At 46.4% G+C, this 16,159-nt stretch overlaps 1 protein-coding gene across 9 annotated transcripts in view; it reads right to left on the reverse strand.

Moving 5' to 3' along the window:
* Positions 1–16,159, reverse strand: part of ARID1B (AT-rich interaction domain 1B) — a 2,758,190-nt gene that overhangs the window by 1,803,657 nt on the left and 938,374 nt on the right. The gene's annotated exons all lie outside the window — the stretch shown is intronic.

The following is a 16,159-nucleotide window of genomic DNA, read 5'->3' on the forward strand; positions in this document are numbered from 1 at the left end:
TCCCATTTGTTAACCCCTTTAGGGAACCCCTTAAAAAATAAAAAACGAAGCAAAAAATAATGATTTATTATCATACCGCCGAACAAAGAGCAATAACGCATGATCAAAAAGACGCATATAAATATCCATGGTACCACTGAAAACGACATCTTGTCTCGCAAAAAACGAGCTGCCACTCAGCATCATCAGCAAAAAAATAAAAAAGTTATAGCTCGCAGAATAAAGCGATGCAAAAATAATTATGTTTTATATAAAATTGTTTTCATTGTATAAAAGCACTAAAACATAAAAAACGACATAAGTGAGGTATCGCTGTAACTGTACTGACCTGAAGAATAAAACTGCTTTATCAATCTTACCGCACGCAGAACGGTGTAAACGCACCCCCCAAAAGAAATTCATGAAATGCTGGTTTTTGTTCATTCTTCGTCCCAAAAATCAGAATAAAAAGCGATCAAAAGATGTCACGTGCCCGAAAATGATACCAATAAAAACGTCAACTCGTCCCGAAAAAAATAAGACCTCACATGACTCAGTGGGTCAAAATATGGAAAAACTATAGCTCTCAATATGTGGTGATGCAAAAACTTTTTACAATAAAAAGCGTCTTTTAGCGTGTGACAGCTGCCAAATATAAAAACTGCCATAAATAGTAAATCAAACCCCCCGTTATCACCCCCTTAGTTAGGGAAAAATAATAAAATTTAAATGTATTTATTTCCATTTTCCCAATAGGGTTAGGGCTGTGTTGGGGTTAGGGTTGGAGTTAGAATTGGGGGGTTTCCACTGTTTGGGCACATTAGGTGCTCTCCAAACGCAACATGGCATCTGATCTCAATTCCAGCCAATTCTGCGTTGAAAAAGTCAAATGGTGCTCCTTCCCTTCCAAGCTCTGCCATGCACCCAAACAGTGTTTTACCCCCACATATGGGGTATCAGCCTACTCAGGACAAATTGCAAAACAACTTTTGGGGTCCAATTTCTCCTGTTACCCTTTGGAAAATAAAAAAATGGGGGCAAAAATATCATTTTTGTGGAAAAAAAATATGATTTTTTTATTTTCACGCCCGGGCGTTATAAACTTCTGTGAAGCACTTGGGGGTCTATAGTGCTCACCACACATCTAGATAAGTTCTGTGGGGGGTCTAGTTTCCAAAATGGGGTCAGTTTTGGGGAGATTCAATAGTTTAGGCACATCAGAGGCTCTCCAAATGCGACATGACACCCGCAGACCATTCCATCAAAGTCTGCATTCCAAAACGTCACTACTTCCCTTCTGAGCCCCGATGTGTGCCCATACAGTAGTTTTCTCCACACATATGAGGTATCAGCGTACTCAGGACAAATTGGACAACAACTTTTGGTGTCCAATTTCTCCTGGTACCCTTGGGAAAATAAAAAAATTGGGGACTAAAAGATCATGTTTGTGGAAAAAATACGATTTTTTTTCATTTTCACGCCCGGGCATTATAAACTTCTGTGAAGCCATTGGGGGTTCAAAGTGCTCATCACACATCTAAATAAGTTCCTTAGGGGGTCTAGTTTCCAAAATGGTGTCATTTGTGGGGGGTTTCCACTGTTTAGGTACATCGGGGCTCTCCAAAGGCAACATGACACCCGCAGACCATTCCATCAAAGTCTGCATTCCAAAATGTCACTACTTCTCTTCCGAGCCCCGACGTGTGCCCACATACAGTAGTTTTCTCCCACATATGAGGTATCAGCATACTCAGGACAAATTGGACAACAACTTTTGGGGTCCAATTACTCCTGGTACCCTTGGGAAAATAAAAAAATTGGGGACTAAAAGATCATGTTTGTGGAAAAAATACGATTTTTTTTATTTTCACGCCCAGGCATTATAAACATCTGTGAAGCACTGGGGGTTCAAAGTGCTCACCACACATCTAGATAAGTTCCTTGGGGGGTCTAGTTTCCAAAATTGTGTCATTTGTGGAGGACTTTTTACTGTTTTGGTACATCAGGGGCTTTCCAAACGCGACATGATGTCCGATCTCAATTCCAGCCAAAAGCGTCAAATGGCGCTGCTTCCCTTCCGAGCTCTGCTATACGCCCAAATAGTCGTTTACACCCACATATAGGGTATCAGTGTACTCAGGACAAATTGCACAATAACTTTTAGGGTCCTGTTACCTTTAGGAAAATAAAAATTGGGGGTTAAAAGATCATTTTTGTGGAAAAAATGATTTTTTTTTAATTGTACCGCTGTACGTTATAAACTTCTGTGAAGCCCTTGTGGGTTCAAAGTTCTCACCATATATCTAGATAAGTTCCTTGGGCTGGTCTAGTTTCCAAAATGGGGTCACTTGTGGGGAGTGTCCACTGTTTAGGTACATCAGGGGCTCTCCAAACGTGACATGGCGTCCGATCTGAATTCCAGCCAAATTTGCATTGAAAAAGTCAAACGGCGCTCCTTCCCTTCTGAGCTCTGCCATGCACCGAAACAGTGGTTCCCCCCCACATATCAGGTATCAGCATACTCAGGACAAATTGCACAATAATTTTTCCAGTCCAATTTCTCCTGTTACCCTTGGTAAAATAAAAAAAATTGAACCTGAAGTAATTTTTTTGTGAAAAAATAATAAATTTATAAATAAATAATAAACTTCTTGAATGTGGTTTTGAGCACCTTAAGGGGTGCAGTTTTTTGAATGGTCACTTTTGGGTATTTTCTGTCATATAGACCAGTGGACCCCAACCTTTTTTGCACCAAGGACCGGCTTGAAGCAAGACCATTCTTCCATGGCCCGGCAGGGCGGGGATGGAGGTGTGACAGGGGTGGGGCTTTGGTCATAAGGGGGCGGGGCTATGGACGCAGCTGTAGTTTAGCAGTGCATACTTATCATTTAATTATAACATTTATAATGTGACTCAACTCACCATAGATTTTAAATGAGTGGGAGCACCTGGCTTGTTTCTCTGTTTCAGTGGGAGCACCGGCTACATCTACTGATGGCCGTCACTGCTAATGATGATTGTAACCTACAAGGAAATGGAGCATTGAGCACTTAGAAAAAAATGTGTGGCTCCCCCTGTTGTATGCATGGCTCCCCTGTCCCTCCCCTGTATACATGGCTCTGCTCCCATCCTCCCATCCTTGTATACATGGCTCCGCTCCCACCCTCCCATCCTGTATGCATGGCTCCCCTGTCCCATCCTGTATACATGGCTCCGCTCCCATTCTCCCTCCCTTATATATATATATATATGGCTCCGCTCCCACTCTCCCTCTCCTGTATATATGACTCCGCTCCCATTCTCATATATATATATATATATATATATATATATATATATATATATATATATATATATATATATATATATATATATATATAGATAACTCAGGCGCAGAGCTGGGATTCGTGTATAACTGACCCTGGGTCAGGTTTATTAACGGTGAAAGCAATGCAAAAGGAAATAAAACATAAAACAAACCCTTGCCTGTCCGGCACTAACTAAACAATGGACAACCTAACTACCAACTGGCGGGCTTCTCCCGTCCAGCCAAACCACAGTTGCAGTGGGCACTGCTTCCACTCACGTGTGTCTCTCACACAGACAGGCTCTCTGTGTTCCCAGGCTGAGACACTCACACAACCACCTGGCATCCTTTTTATATCCACCTCCCATTATCCATTAGTAAGCAGGTGTGATACTGACCAGACTAGGCCACATAGGAAAGGAATCTGGGCGAGATATACCTGCCCTCATCCACTATTCCCACATGATTCTCACATATCCCCCCCCCTCTGCTCAGACCACTCCGGTCGAGCAATGACACCCGCCAAACAGTGCACTCGGGACAGGGCATCTGCATTTCCCATCTGTACCCCTGGGCGGTGCTCCACCGTAAAAGTGTAGGCCTGCAGGGCAAGGAACCACCGGGTCACCCGGCTATTCCATTCCTTGTTCAAGTGCATCCACTTGAGAGGGGCATGGTCAGTGATCAGCCTGAACTTTCGGCCCACCAGGTAATATTTGAGGGCCTCTAGAGCCCACTTAATGGCGAGGCACTCTTTTTCCACGACTGCATACCTTTGCTTGTGTTTATTCAGCTTCCTGCTGAGATAGAGGACTGGGTGTTCCACTCCGTCCCTCACTTGTGAGAGTACTGCCCCGATACCGGTATCAGAGGCATCCGTTTGTACCACAAACTCGCTGCGGAAGTCCGGAGTCACCAGTACGGGCTGAGAGCAAAGTGCCCGTTTTAGGCTATGGAAGGCTTCAGCCGCTAAACTCCATTTAATCATGACGGAGTCTTTCCCTTTTGTAAGATCCGTCAGGGGGGTAGTGATGGCTGCAAAAATGGGTATGAACCGGCGATAATAGCCGGCGATCCCCAGGAAGGCTTGCACCTGCTTCTTGTTGACAGGTTGTGGCCAGTCCTGAACCGCCTGAATCTTATCAACCTGGGGTTTAACAACACCCCTCCCAATTACATACCCCAAATACCGGGCTTCTTCTAGCCCGATGTGACATTTCTTGGGGTTTGCGGTTAGACCTGCCTCCCACAGGTCGTCAATCACAGCTTGTACTTTCTGGAGATGAGTCTCCCAGTCAAAGCTGTAAATGACAATGTCGTCCAAATAGGCCGAAGCGTACTGCCTATGTGGCCTCAGGACTCGATCCATCAGTCTCTGGAAGGTCGCTGGTGCTCCGTGCAGTCCAAACGGCATATACACATACTGAAATAAACCTTCCGGCGTAGCAAATGACGTCTTTTCTCTGGCAACCTCCGCCAGAGGGATCTGCCAATACCCCTTTGTTAGGTCTAGGGTCGTAATATACCGGGCTTTTCCTAACCGATCTATCAACTCGTCGACCCGGGGCATGGGGTAGGCATCAAATTTTGAGACCGCATTCAGTTTCCTGAAGTCATTGCAGAACCAGATGGTGCCGTCCGGTTTAGGAATTAGCACAATCGGGCTGGACCAAGCACTGTGCGATTCCTCAATGACTCCTAACTCTAACATTGCCTTCACTTCTCGGGAAACGGCTTCACGGCGCGCTTCCGGGATTCGGTAGGGCTTTACGTGAACTGTGACACCAGGTTCCGTTACAATGTCATGTTTCATTAGCGTAGTCTGCCTGGGTTTTTCTGAGAAACTTTTGGTTGTGAAGTAGAAACTGCCTGACCTCAGTCTTTTGCCGCTCCGAGTGAGTCTCTGCAACCCGTACCTCCGGTACGGTATGCGAGCAGACAGGACGGGCCAGCTCCGCTGACAAGGCAGACCGATCCTTCCAGGGCTTTATCAGATTTACATGATAAATCTGTTCAGGTTTCCATTTACCTGCCTGGTATACTTTGTAGTTTACTTCACCAACTCTTTCCTTGATCTCAAAGGGGCCCTGCCACTTTGCCAGGAACTTGCTGTCCACCGTGGGGACCAGGATCAACACCCTATCTCCGGGTGCAAACGTACGGATCTTGGCGCCCCTATCATAGATTCTTTTTTGGGCTCCTTGAGCCTGTATCATGTGTTCTTTGACGATAGGCATAACAGCCGCAATACGGTCCTGCATTTGTGTGATGTGATCTATCACTGTTTTAAATGGAGTGACCTGACCCTCCCAGGTTTCCTTTGCAACGTCTAACAGTCCGTGAGGACGTCGGGCGTACAATAACTCGAAAGGCGAGAATCCCGTGGAAGACTGGGGTACTTCCCTGATGGCAAAAAGCAAATACGTAAGTAAATAGTCCCAGTTCTTCCCATCCTTGTCTATCACCTTTCTCAGCATCTGCTTCAGAGTTTTATTGAACCGTTCGACCAACCTGTCTGTTTGAGGGTGATACACGGATGTGCGTAACGGTTCGATTTGTAACAATCGGCAGAGCTCCTTCATTACCCTGGACATAAAGGGGGTCCCCTGGTCGGTGAGTATCTGTTTTGGTATACCGACCCGACTAAACACATGCACCAGTTCCTTGGCAATCGTCTTGGTGGCCGTGTTACGCAAAGGGATGGCCTCCGGGTAACGAGTGGCATAATCCAAGATGACCAGGATATGTTGGTGTCCACGTGCAGACCGTGGAAGGGGCCCAACTAAATCCATCCCAATCCTCTCAAACGGGACTTCAATAATAGGTAGGGGTACCAAAGGGCTACAGAACCGGGGCTTAGGTGCAGAGGCTTGGCAGTTAGGACAAGACTCACAATATACACGGATATCGTGATGCATGCCTGGCCAAACAAAACAGTGTAATATCCTTTCGGTGGTTTTCTGGACTCCCAGGTGACCCCCCCCATCACATGTCCGTGGGCCAGGTCCAGCACCTGCCGCCGGTAGGGTTTTGGCACGACTAATAGTTGCACCGTATCTTCCCCCTTTTTCTCTATCTGATAGAGTAAATCATTCTCCAGAACCATGTAAGGATATGCCAGCCTAGAGCCAGGTTCTACGGGTACCCCATTAATCACTTTTACATTTGTCCTAGCCTGAGAAAGGGTAGGATCCTTTATTTGCTCGCTTTGGAAGTCATCTTTCTGAACTTCTAAATCCGGCAAACGGGGAGGTGGACGGCTGTCAGCCTCCTCCTCTTCCCCGGTCTCCTCCGTATCACCCGCCATGACTGAAAACGGGAACTGCAGGTCATTTCCCGCAGACTCTTCCCCCGAGTCTTCCGGGGAGACCTCTTCCCGGGGTTCGGGACCCACACGCGCCCTGGGAGAAGAATCATGTACACTATTACCCGAAGGCATCAACTGATTCTCCCACAATTGCCAGAAGTGGGGGAAAATCCCGGCCCAGGATAACATCATGCAATAACGCCGGGACGAGTCCCACTTTATGTTGCACAGACCCATAGGAAGTTGTAATGCATATGACCGTGGTGAGGTACGAACAGGTGTCTCCATGCACACACGTTACAGAAAATTTGTCTGATGGTCCAGTCGGGGCTGACACCAGACTGGCCTTCACCAGAGTCACCACACTTCCCGAGTCTAACAATGCCACCACATTTTTGCCATCAACAGTTAAATCACACAAGTGTCTTTCCACATCCTTTTGACCGGCATTCACACTCACTACCCGTGCAACCATAGACATGCGGTTTTTAGATTCTGTGACGTCGCACTGCATGGGTTCAGTAGTGACCGGACAGTTCGCAGCAATATGTCCCATCTCTTGGCAGCGGAAACACCTAACGGGCCCCTTGCTTAGACCATAGTTCGTTACTCTCGGCCTCGCAGTGCGGGCAGTCCAGTTTTCCTCCCCCACTGTCTTAGGGATTTTTCCATCTCCCCTACTCCCTGGAACAGTCTTACCGGTTCCCCGTGGAGATGTTGAAGAACGAGGTGGGGTAGCGTCGTCTCGGAGTCCTTCCGCCACGGAGTAATGTTCAACAAGATCCACCAGTTGATCTGCCGTCGTAGGATTTCCATGGCTTACCCACTTCCTCAGGGCTGCGGTAGAGCTCTCAGGTACTTGTCCATGACGACCCTCTGGATTATCTCTGGCGCTGTCAGCACCTCGGATTGTAGCCACTTCTTCGTCACGTGGATCAGGTCGAACATCTGTGACCGCGGTGGTTTATCCGGCTGATAAGTCCATTGATGCACTCTCTGTGCACGGACAGCGGTCGTCACTCCCAGCCGGGCAAAGATCTCGGATTTCAATTTGTCAAAGTCCTGCGCAGCTTCAGGTTCCAAGTCATAATAAGCCTTTTGGGCCTCACCGGAAAGAAACGGGGCAATCAGGCCGGCCCATCGTGCCTTCGGCCATTTTTCTCGCACCGCCGTCCGTTCAAACGTGGTCAGGTATGCCTCGACGTCATCTTCGGTCATCATCTTCTGCCAGTACCGACTCACGTGAATCACTCTCGACTCAGCTTCCAGGTTAACCTCCTGTAGGCTTGCCAGGCGCTGCGCCACCTGCTGGAGAAGCGAACGATCGGTAGCTGTCATGTCCACCAACTCCTTCAGCTGGGCAATCATCATCCGATTAGCTTCTTGCTGGACGGCGGTGGACTGTACCAACGCTTTCACCACGTCCTCCATGCTCATGCTTGCAACGTGATGCCCGCGTTCTCCACCACAATGTGATAAAACACTCCGGGATCGCCTTTGCTGGGGTCCAAGGTCACGTGCGTTCAGCATGAAACTCAGGCGCAGAGCTGGGATTCGTGTATAACTGACCCTGGGTCAGGTTTATTAACGGTGAAAGCAATGCAAAAGGAAATAAAACATAAAACAAATCCTTGCCTGTCCGGCACTAACTAAACAATGGACAACCTAACTACCAACTGGCGGGCTTCTCCCGTCCAGCCAAACCACAGTTGCAGTGGGCACTGCTTCCACTCACGTGTCTCTCACACAGACAGGCTCTCTGTGTTCCCAGGCTGAGACACTCACACAACCACCTGGCATCCATTTATATCCACCTCCCATTATCCATTAGTAAGCAGGTGCGATACTGACCAGACTAGGCCACATAGGAAAGGAATGTTGGCGAGATATACCTGCCCTCATCCACTATTCCCACATGATTCTCACAATAAATATATATATATATAGCTCCGCTTCCACTCTCCCTTATATATGGCTCCGTATTGTATACATGGCTCTGCTCCCACTCTCCCAGCCTCCCTTGTATTTATGGCTCCGCTCCCACTCTCCCAGCCTCCCTTGCATATATGGCTCCGCTCCCACTCTCCCGGCCTCCCTTGTATATATGGCTCTCCGACCCCACTCTCCCTCCCTTATATATGGCTCCGCTCGGCTCCCCATCATACTTACCCTCACATCGCTGACCTTCCTTCCCGTCGCTGAACTTCCCTCCCTGCATCTCGCGGCGCTTCAGCTCCTGTGCGGAGCGGTCACGTGCACCGCTCATTAAGGTCTATGAATATGGACGCCACGCCTATGGGAGATGAGTGGCGTCCATATTCATGACCTTAAATGAGCGGTACACGTGACCGCTCAGCGCTGGATGAAGCCGCAGGGTGAGTATCAGCTGCTGCACCGCCGCCGGCTCCCCTTCTGTCCGCGGACCGGCAAGGGCACTGCAACGGCCCGGTGCTGGGCCGCGGACCGGTGGTTGGGGACCCCTGATATAGACCCCTCAAAGTGGCTTCAAATGTGATGTGGTTCGTAAAAATAAAATGGTGTTGCAAAAATGAGAAATCGCTGGTCAACTTTTAACCCTTATATAACAAAAAAAATGTTGGTTCCAAAATTGTGCTGATGTAAAGTAAACATGTGGGAAATGTTATTTATTAAGTTTTTTGTGTGCCGTATCACTGTGATTTGAGGGCATAAAAATTCTAAGTTGGAAAATTGCGAAATTTTCGCCAAATTTCTGTTTTTTTCACAAATAAATACAAGTTATATGAATGAAATTTTACCACTAACATGAAGTACAGTATGCCACGAGAAAACACTGTCAGAATCACCAGGATCCATGGAAGCGTTTCAGAGTTATTACCTCATAAAGGGACAGTGGTCAGAATTGTAAAAATTGGCCCGGGAGATAACGTGCAAACCACCCTTGGTAGTGAAGGGGTTAAGCAAAATGTTTATTCCCCAACACTGGCACATATGAATGTGTTTGACAATCAAAAACACAGAACTTCAATTTATCTTTAATAACATCTATTTTGTGAACATTTGTAAACAGGTAGTGTGTTGCCAAAATTGTGGAAACTTTGAGGAAGCCGTGACCATACAATCAATCGTAAAAGATCACTTCTTGGAGTGTCTGGGGTCAGGCACACACATCTATGTGAAGGGTGTAATGAAACCCAGCAGTCTGAATTTCCACCACTAACACTTGTATGGTAGACTCCAATGAGAAGAAACAAAAATTAATTAGCAATTGTAATCCATCACATTGCTTTTTGTATTTTATTTTAGTAGAAGCATAATATAGCATGAAAACATACAGTATTTGAAACTGTAAGATGTGAATGCTGGATAATGGAATCGCTTGTCTTACACTTTTAAACACGGAAGATGCAATTGCTGAAAATTGGATTTTTAATGCAGGTCTCCTTTGAGTAAAAAGGAATTTGAGCAGACAGTAATGGCAGCACAGCAGGCCTATGATAACATCAGAAAAATCACAAGTGTGTTCCTATACTGGGAAACCACTAGCCTAGTAAGAAATAATAATGCACGACTATAATTGAGCAAATGTGTTGATCTTGTTGCCTGAGCCTAATTCAGCATTACAGAATTGTGGGAATAAGTGTCTGAAGCACAGTGTGTTTTAATGTGATGTACAGAAACATTATGTTGAAGATGTCGAAAGTGGATAAAGTGGTATCGGATTGAAATATTCTTATCTGAATACCTCTCTCGTAGGTGTCAACAGGAGGATAATTTGATGCTGCTCCAAGACTAGAACAGTATCAAACTTCTAAAGTAATCAGAACGCATTAAATAAGCTACAATGGGACATGGTAGTATTACTGAGCCTGCCCCTAATCACACCTCAGGGCATGAACAGATACGGGCATTGCTAACATGACTAAATACAAAAATAACAGTAAAATAAAGAGCAAGAAAATAAACAATGCAGAAAAACACCTAGACTTTGGTCCATCAAACCGGCGTGAGTAACTCCAGTATTGATGAGGTGGCATGTGTTGGTGTCAGACGCTCCTAATTTATTAAGAAGTGCCTCTAAGCTTTTCTGGTGTAAGGTACACCACCATACAGCTCTAGCTAAACTATTTTGGTGGATTTAGCCAAAGCTGGTGTAAAAATGGCAAAAGTTGCAAAATGTTTGCAAAACTCCACTTTGCAAAATTTGGCTACTTTACAAAGTGATTTAAGCCAGAATGGAAAAATCACTTTGATGAATCAGGGCCACTGAGTTCTAACTTGGATTTACACCCAAACCATTTACTGAGTTCATGGATTTACACACAAACCATAAAAAAAAGTTATAGTAAATGTAGCAATTAGTCTAATAAAGTTTTTTAGTTATAATTTTCACTTACAAAATTAAGCAGGCCACATGCATTTGATTAAGTTTAGTGATTGTGCATCTTTGTTTCCATAGGAAAAAGTAATTAAATAAAACATCCATTTTTAGCCTATGTTTATACTGTTCAGGTTTACCGTACTGTGAAATTGTTTTTGCTATACAATCTGCAGACACCTATTGCATGTGTAGAACTACCTTTTGTTGCCCAAAAATAAAAGTATCAACTGTAGGCATAATAATTTCCTAATAATCCCATTATTAGCGGCCACTTTCTACATACTGAACTACTCTTTTCTGCAACGAGAAAGACCTTCTTGGTAGTGCAACCTATTACATGTAACTAACCCTGTAAAAGTTTATGCTTGACCTGCAGCGTGAAAAATAATATTAGCCAAGGCAGATATATAGTCTCATATACAGAGAGCAGTTTAGGAGTATTTCCCCCATACCAGGGCAGAACAGCTTTTGGATGCCCAGGTGAAAACTTTGAGGGGTGGTCATCTATGAAGGAGAGCCAGGGTAGATGCCTCTTATAGGTGGCATTAGTGAAATACAACAGCATGTAAAAGCTTGAACATCCCTGATCAAAATTACTGTTATTGTTAAATGGTCTATAAAGGGCCTGAAGTTAAAGAGGACATTTCTGTTATATTTTAGGATATATAAAACTTCCTTCTCAGAGGTCTTTTTTTTTTTCATCCTTTCTCATTCTCAGGTCCTCTACCAGGGGCCTGGGAGTTTGAGGGTTCTGCACAGTATCTTAGTTGCTCCCAGCATTGTGCTTTTCTAGACAGAGTTCAGATGTTGCTCCTGGGATCTGTTGTAGCCATTCTTCCAACTTAGGAGTCACAGCTTCAAGTGCCCCTATCACAACTGGAATCACTGTTGCCGTCACCTCCCACATCTTCTCCAGTTTCTCATAGTCCCTCTTTCTGATGTTGCTCTCACTTGGCACTGCCACATCTATTATCATTGCTGTCTTCTGATCCTTGTCTACTATCACAATGTCTGGTTGGTTAGCCAACACCTGCTTATCCATCTGGATCTTGAAGTCCCACAGGATTTTAGCGCTTTCATTATCCCCCACTTTTTTCTGGGGTCTCCCACCTGGACTAAGGATGACTTAGCCCATATGCTGTGCAGATGTGCATGCTACTTGGTTGTGGAGTTCTGTACACGCTGTTCCTGCTTGCATTTTGATTCCTGACAATGTGTTGGACACTTTATGAGGTTTCTTTGCATAGTCTGCACCTGGGGTCATCTTGTGTGGTAGATTTCGGCTTGTATGGATCTGATACTTAGTGCTTAATCTTGTGCCGCTATGATTAAGGCCTATGTGCTGTCTCAAGGTCCAGCTTTCTCCAGCCATTGGTAGGATTTCCCCGTCAGCCACCTCAATTATCTCTCAATGGTACATCCCATGCAGTGGCTTGTCTTGCCATGGTGCTTATGCTCCTGTTCTTCTTTCCAGATCTTTTGTTGCTGCCTTAGGCTTTCTCTCAGCATCTCATTTTTGATGCCATTTTTCTGATGTATTCCTGGATACTCCTTGTTTCATCCGTGATGGTGGCTTGGATGCTTAGCAAGCCTCGACCACCCTCCTTTCTGTTAGTATACAATCTTTGGGTGCTAGACTAAGGGTCCCGTTTCACTTAGCGACACAGAAGTGATCCCAACAACGATACGACCTGGTAAGGATCGCTGGTGCGTCACTAAATGGTCGCTAGTAAGCTGCCAAACGGGCAGATCTCTTCAGCGACGCAGCAATGATCCGGCGATCCGTATAATGACCTCAGCGGTCATTGGTACCTTGTCACACAGCAGCTTTTCTGATGATTCCCACCTGAGTTCTGCGTCGCCAACGAGGTCGCTCATCGGGGTCAAACACAGCGATACGTGCTGGCCAGCAGGACTGCATGTCACATGTAGCGAGATTGCTGGCGAAGTCGCTGTTGCGTCACAATATCGGTGATGCTTCAGCTATCTCACTAGCGATTTCGCTATGTGAGACGGGGGCTTTAGGGTGGAGACCTCCATGTATTGTGAGGAGCTGAGCTTTCGTGTCTTCACGTCTGCAGCTTCCAACTTTTGGTTTGGCCAGCACACTATGTCAGCAGGGTATCTGATAACTGGAAGGGCATATGTATTGATGGCATGGATTTTATTCTTCCTATTGAAGTAGCATTTTATATAGGATCTGAGGAAATGCTACTATACAGCTCTGGCAAAAATTAAGAGACCACTGCACAGTTTTATAAAAACCATCTTCTCTACATGTCTGACAGTCATTCCATTCCAGTGTCAGTTGAATTCTAAACCAGAGTACCCCTTATTCTACTTAATGTGCTTCTGATTAGGTGATCACCTGAACCAAATGTTATTGAAGCAACAAGCTCCACGTGATCCACAACCTCTTTACCTCCCGCAACCTTTCCTTCCTGGCCCTCACTGAGACCTGGCTGACACCCCCTGACACGGCCTCCCCGGCCGCACTGAGATATGGCGGCCTCCACTTTATCCATACTCCTTGCCCTGGCAACAGACATGGTGGAGGAGTGGGTTTCCTCCTTTCTAAAAACTGCTCCTTCAACCCTATCCAGCCCCCACCCTCCCTTCTTTTGAGGTTCACTCTGTCTGTATCTACTCTCCCTCTAATCTCCAAATGGCTGTCATATACCAACCACCGGGCTCAGCCACTACCTTCATCGACCAATTCTCCACCTGGCTCCTCCACTTTCTCTCTGCTGACATCCCCACCATCATCATGGGGGACTTCAACATCCCCATTGACAACCACCAGCCAGCAGCCTCCAAACTCCTGTCACTTACCTCTTCCTTTGGACTTACTCAGTGGTCCTCCACAGCCACCCACACAGATGGACATACATTAGACCTCATCTTCACCCGCCTCTGTTCCCTACCCAATCTTACACCCTCTCCCTTCCCCCATCTGACCATCTACTCACCTTCTCATACTTCTCACCTGCCCCCATATCCAGCCACTAGCACATCCTCGCAGAAACCTCACCCACCTAGACACTCAGACTCTCAGACTCTCTTCTACCTCTGTCCTCCATATCTTCACTCCACAACACGGACAGTGCCACCGCTTTCTACAACGCCACCCTCACTTCAGCCATAGACTCAGTCAACCCTCTCATGCATGGCAAAGTGAGACAAATCAATAGGCAACCCTGGCACAACCTCACCAAAAAACTTCGATAAGCGTCCAGGGTCGTGGAGCGGCGTTTGAAGAAAACACGCCTGCCAGACAACTTCACTGCTTTTAAACAAGCTCCACTTGCCTAAAAATCAGCCCTCACCTCTGCTAAACAGACCCTATTTCACAAACCTTGTATCTTAATTATCCCACAACCCAAAACAACTGTTCAGCACATTTAACTCTCTCCTCCGGCCACCACTGCCACCTTCAACTCCACTCATCTCTGGTGAGGACTTTGCCACCTACTTCAAAAGCAAGATAAACCAAACAAGGCAAACCTTTACTGTTCCACCTCCCCAACCACTCCACATACCAGACCTCTGCCCTTCCCTAATAACCTCCCTCTCCAACATCACTGAAGAAGAGCTTACTCATCTCCTTTCCAAATCACACCTCACCACCTGTGCACTTGACCCCATCCCTTCCCACCTGCTCCCAACCTCACTAACATGATCATTCCAGCCCTAACCCATCTCTTCAACCTATCCCTATCTTCTGGTACCTTCCCCTCTGCCTTCAAACATGCCACCATAACACTCATCCTCAAAAAATCAAACCTTGACCAACCTCTATGCACAGCTATCACCCCATATTACTGCTCCTGTTTGCTTCCAAACTCCTTGAACAGCATGTCTATGCTCAACTTTCCTCCCACCTCTAATCTAACTCCCTCCTTGACATCCTCCAATCTGGCTTCTGCTCCCACCATTCCACTGAAACTGCCCTGACCGAAATTACTAATGACGTATTCACAGCCAAACTAGCAGACAGTTCTCCATCCTCCTCCATCTCGACCTGTCCTCTGCCTTCGATACAGTCGACCACTGCCTACTGCGGCAAATTCTTTCTTCCCTTGGCATCAAAGACCTTGCCCTGTCCTGGATTGCCTCATACCTTTCTGACCGCACATTCAGCATTTCCCACTCCCACACTACTTCCTTATCCTGCCCTCTATATGTTGGAGTCCCCCAAGGTTCTGTCCTTGGACCCCTACTTTTTTCCATCTATACTCTTGGCCTAAGACAACTCATAAAGTCCCATTGCCTCCAGTACCACCTGTATGCAGACGACACTCAGATCTACCTCTCTTGCCCAGATGTCACCTCTCTGCTGTCCAGAATCCTGGAGTGTCTATCAGCCATATCCTCCTTTTTCACTTCTCACTTCCTAAAACTCAATGTAGACAAAACTGAACTCATTATCTTTCCTCCATCTCGCGTATCTTCCCTACCCGATCTATCTATTATGGTAAACGGCATCACGCTCTCTCCCGCACCTGAAATCCGCTGTCTCGGAGTAACTCTCGACTCTGCCCTGTCCTTCAAACCACACGTCCAAACTCTTGCCACCTCCTGTTGCCTCCAACTCAAAAATATTTCCAGAATCCTTCCTCAGCCCTCAATCTACTAAAACCCTTGTACATGCCCTCATTATCTCCCGCCTTGACTACTGCAACACTCTCCTCTGTGGCCTCCCTGCTAACTCTCTTGCACCATTCCAGTCTGTCCTCAACTCTGCTGCCCGACTAATCCACCTCTCTCCTCGCTACTCCCCTGTCTCTCCCCTCTGCAAATCCCTCCACTGGCTCCCAATTCACCAACGCATCCAGTTCAAACTACTAACACTGACCTACAAAGCCATCCACAACCTATTCCCTCCCAATATCTCTGAACTAATCTCCCAATATCTTCTCTCACGTAATCTTTGATCCTCCTAAGACCTCCTACTCTCCTCCACATTTATTCGTTCCTCACACAACCGCCTCCAAGATTTCTCCCAAATATCCCCAATCCTCTGGAATTCCATGACTCAACACGTCCAATTATCCACCACCCTCGGATCCTTCAAACGGAACCTGAAAACCCCTCTTTTCATGAAAGCTTACAGCCTGAAATAACCATTCTGCTGCCTCACCACCGCCCGAGCCGCCGCCTCAAAACCAGCAGAGCTGCTGCACCCCTGACCCTCTGTCTCTTCCCC

This window comes from Dendrobates tinctorius, unplaced genomic scaffold (genome assembly GCF_039654945.1).
Source record: "Dendrobates tinctorius isolate UK_male_01 unplaced genomic scaffold, ASM3965494v1 ptg000087l, whole genome shotgun sequence".
NCBI lineage: Eukaryota > Metazoa > Chordata > Amphibia > Anura > Dendrobatidae > Dendrobates > Dendrobates tinctorius.